Genomic DNA, 4,668 nt, shown 5'->3' on the forward strand with positions numbered 1-4,668 from the left:
TATCCATCCAAATTTAATGTGACAAGTCTCTCACTTAAGCTATTTTGTAATTAATAAATTAATTTATTTATAGATTGGATGTACAAGGATTATTTTGTATTTTTGTCTGTCTGATTGATGCTTGTGTTAAGAAATAAATCAGACGTTACTCAACAGGTACTCACTACTTGAGTAGTTTTTTCATCAAGTACTTTTTTACTCTTACTCAAGTAATTATTTGGATGACTACTTTTACTTTTACTTGAGTCATATTATTCTGAAGTAACAGTACTTTTACTTGAGTAAAATTTTTGGCTACTCTACCCACCTCTGCTAAGCGTACAAGTTTGACATGTGTAGTTCCCTAAGGCTCCATCCTGTGGCCTTTACTGTTTAATATCTATATGCTGCCGCTCACTAAAATCATGGAAAACAACAACAGAAGTTAGCATAGTTATGCGGACGACACACAAACTTATATCCTAGTCGACCGGGGACAACTGTCCAATACAACAACTGGCTAAGTGCATTGAAAAAACCAACGATTGGATGTGCCAGAATTTTCTAAAATTAAACAAAAAAAAACCTTGAATTTTCGGACCAAAAAATGAACGATTAAAAGTAATCTTCAAACAACGTTAAAAACAACAGACAAAGCCAGACATCTTGGTGTAATTATGGACTCTGATCTGAATTTTAACAGCCACGTTAAGTCAAATCTGCCTATTATCACCTCAAAAATATATCAAGGGTAAAAAGGACTTATGTGTGTAACAGGATTTGGAAAAACTTGCCATGCTTTCATTTTCAGTAGACTTGGCTACTGTAACGGTGTCTTTACAGGTCTCCCTAAAAAGTCTATTAAACAGTTACATTTGAGTCAGAACGCTGCTGCACGAGTCCTTACCCACACCAAGAAAGTGGATCACATCACTCCAGGTCTGAAGTCCTTACAATGGCTACCTGTGCACCAAAGAATAGATTTCAAAATACTCCTGTTGGTTTATAAATCATTAAACGGTTTAGGACCAATTTACCTTTTGAATCTCCAAGTAAACTATGAACCGCAAAGATCTTTAAGCTCCTCAGGGACAGGTCCGCTTGCCATCCCCAGAGTCGGAACAAAAAGGGTAAAGCTGTGTTAAGTTTCTATGCTCCACATATCTAGAAAAAAATTCCATTAAACTGTAGGTTGGCACCTAAACTAAGCTCTTTTAAATCAGGGCTTAAGACCTTTCTTTTTAACACTTTTGTTAAATCATTGCACTCCATTACGCTTGTATTTACTTTTAAATTATTTTGTATTTATTTTCATTTCTGTTTTAATCGCTTTCAATTTGTTACCAATATGCATTAATTTTTATCTGTGTTTTGATGTTTTATGTAAAGCACTTTGAATTGCATTGCTGCTGAACTGTGTTATACAAATAAAATTGCCTTGCCTTGCTTGTCAGTTTACGGTCACTGATTGGTTAATCGGTCAAATATTGGTAAAAAAAAAAAAAAAACATATCTAAATTAGCATCCCTAATACAGATGCATTTTCACTTAACAGAGCTCTGAACATGATGAGTCTCACATGGCTTCTGGAGGTAGTTTGAGCAATCGGACCACTGTTTTAAGGACTGGATTAGGTGCGTTCACACCTGAATCTACATGTTGAGTAGAGTAGGGTTTCATTTGATAACATTTGATAAAAGCTGCAGTATTAGTGCCTCCTACATGGACCGTCCCTATCGGCTACACCTTACATAGACCCAGTATGCTCTGGTATTTGCCTGCCAGCACAATGACAAAGACAAGCTTCTACATGCTGCTGATCCAAACTCTCCCATCAGCTCCATACTTTAGCATTTTTTAGTCATTATTATATGATGACATGCCAGAATCACTTGATGGAGCAGCAGTGGTTGAAATAACAGGGCCTGATATTCCAGCATGGAACCCGCAGTATGGCTGCCTATAAATACCAATGTTTAATAAAAAAGGAACTAGACTTAATGATCATAACAAGACAAACCAGTGGAACATAAAATTGAAATCAATTTAACAAATTTGTAACAATTTTAGTTTTTTCCACGAATAGCTTTATCTTCATATTACATAATTTAATGTACGTGAGCCTAAACCAGCCAATAAAACACATTATCACCATAAAGACAGTCCTCTCACTTTCTTCTGGTTTTTTATCCTTCACTCCATCCATCACTACAACGCTGTCCCTCTTAAGACAAAACAAACAGCATATTCCACAGTCGTTTGCAAAACAGTGGCTAAATATGACGCTACATACTCCAATGCTCCGCGGCGTGCGCACACAGAGCAAAGGCAGTAACCCCCAGAGCGGCCCTGCCTTCCACATTCCTTACAAGTAGCCCCATCCCCCTTACACCCTTACAACCTGCTCCAAATAGGAAACTTACTCAATTTTTCCCACCCACACAGTGACTTCAAGCATGCACACTCAAATTATGCTTTCAAAAGCCGACTTGCACACACACAGACACACACACTGTAGCCGTCACCTTCAGGTTCATACAGTTTCTCTTTTTATAATGGAAAATACCCTGTTTTCATTAATAAAATGTGTATAATACACCTTAGGGTTTTAAACAGTTTCAACTAAACTGTATTCCAAAGTAAATACTTTTTTAGAGATTGTTGTGATTCTTATCTTACATTATTATTATTTTCCAAAGCAAATTTATATCTTAAAAGGTCTGCTTTGTATGTTCTGATAAATAATTAGCAACCGTAAAACTGTACATTCAATAGGGCTACATATAATTTTAGTCATAAAATCCAAAATTGCCACATAATAATAAATCAATTATTTTCACAGGAAAGATCTTCTATTCATTTGCTGTTCCTAAAATACTTAAATTTGTCTGACTGGCTTCCATAAATTGACTATACACCATACATTTACAATAGGTCATTAAAATCACTTTTGCAAACAGAAAATGGTATTACAATTGATTAGTGGTTCAACTAAACCCTGTTCTTGATACAATTCTTGCTGTTTGATTAAATCAGAATCATGATATTCACATTATCATCTTAAAAAGCCTTATACAGCAGGAGAATTTAGAAAAAGCTTGACCCTGCATTCAAATTATTTCCCACTGTGGGACAGCATGTAGCAACACATTACGCTGTCTAACAAAATGTGTAAAAAGTTGTGAAAGTCGACCTCAAAGCATGTGACTTAATCTGACACGTGGTCTGCAATGCAAACCAAGACAGCCTCTGAGTTTTGTGAACAAAATGTTCTTTTTTTAGGAGGCGTGGTCCTGTAGGCCTATATCTCCCAGGGTAAAATACTGCCTAATAATGTAGCATGGGAATAGAAAAGCCACAGACTCTTTCGTCATAAGAACCACTGGGCTTAGTCATAGGTTCCATAACTGCGGACTGGGGACCTCCAGCGGTTCTTGATGGAGTTTCCAAAATAGAGCACACCTTTTGATTTCACTCAGAATTGCTAAATTGAATCCATTGTTTTAGCAAGAGCTTTCACTGAGTTTAACAGACAGTTGAGATATATGAGAAAAATTCACTCTAGTCATAATATAATATTTGATGACAGACCGACAATTTGAATAAAATGTAAGGATTTTCCCCCAAGTATTACCATGAACTAACACTTGGCAAGCTAGGTACAGTTGTGGTGAAAATGGCTAAATTTTACTCTTAAACTGTGGCCTGTGTCATGTAGTTTGGTGCTGAAAATGTGTGTGCATGTGTGTGTAAATCTTGAGGAAGGTGTGAGGGTAGGGAGGGAGACTGCCTTCCACTAAAACCTACAGAGGCTCCTCCATGGTTTATATAGCCTAATTTCTCCATTAAGAAGCATTTGTCCCTCTGCTGTACTGCTGTGAGAAGTTTAAGGCGAAGGCCGAATGCTATGACAATACTATTGCACTGCTTTAATGGATGGTACAGTAGTGCAACATCGTCAAAGCAGCTGACCTCTGCAAGCTGGGAGTGGGACAAAAACACACTAAATGTGAACAGCGGTTTTACGGCAGCTATACCACACACATACGCCACACTAGAGCTGACCATAAAGGCAAACTGATGTGTCAACATAAATTAAAGGTATGACACAGCCATAGCTTCACATACTGTGGATACAAAGGCATTAAGTCAATTTAGGTCTATCAGAGTACCAATTTTATGTTTTCTTGTCTTGTTTAAATAAGATTTGTGAGTAGAGGAAGTGGGATACAGAGAAGGAGGAGGGGAGCATGTTGTAAGAAGGGCGGGGGTGGCAGCCAATGCCCTTTTAATATTGCACTGCTCATCTGATTTCACAGTAGTACAACAGAAAAAGGGCTTTGGACACCACGACTGCTCTTCAAATCCACTCAATTTCTATTCAAAACCAAGCATGGACACAGTCAGCTCCAGCACTGCAACATTTTGAAGATGGTATGGGGCTTAAATATGTGGGCCTACCATCAGACAACTTACAAAACCAAAGACACTGAAAGACACATCCAAACCAGCAGCCGTGAAACAACCGAATAGGCTTATTAGGATTACAACACAATGTAGCCTATATGGCGTAAAAAGCATAAATAGAAAAGCATAAAATCTATGCAAATTGAAAAGGATTTGTTAAAATGTGCAACTTTTGACTTAAGTAACAAATATATATATATATATATATATATATATATATAT

The 4,668-nt window shown here is 37.1% G+C and overlaps 1 long non-coding RNA gene across 1 annotated transcript in view; it reads right to left on the minus strand.

Moving 5' to 3' along the window:
* Positions 1-318: 318 nt before the first annotated feature.
* LOC116686297 (uncharacterized) overlaps positions 319-4,668 on the minus strand; it is a 19,661-nt gene continuing 15,311 nt past the window's right edge. The window contains exon 3 of the long non-coding RNA XR_004331211.1: positions 319-565. This is a non-coding gene — a long non-coding RNA (uncharacterized LOC116686297). The remainder of the gene's footprint in view (positions 566-4,668) is intronic.

Source organism: Etheostoma spectabile, unplaced genomic scaffold (assembly GCF_008692095.1).
Source record: "Etheostoma spectabile isolate EspeVRDwgs_2016 unplaced genomic scaffold, UIUC_Espe_1.0 scaffold342, whole genome shotgun sequence".
Taxonomy (NCBI): Eukaryota; Metazoa; Chordata; class Actinopteri; order Perciformes; family Percidae; genus Etheostoma; species Etheostoma spectabile.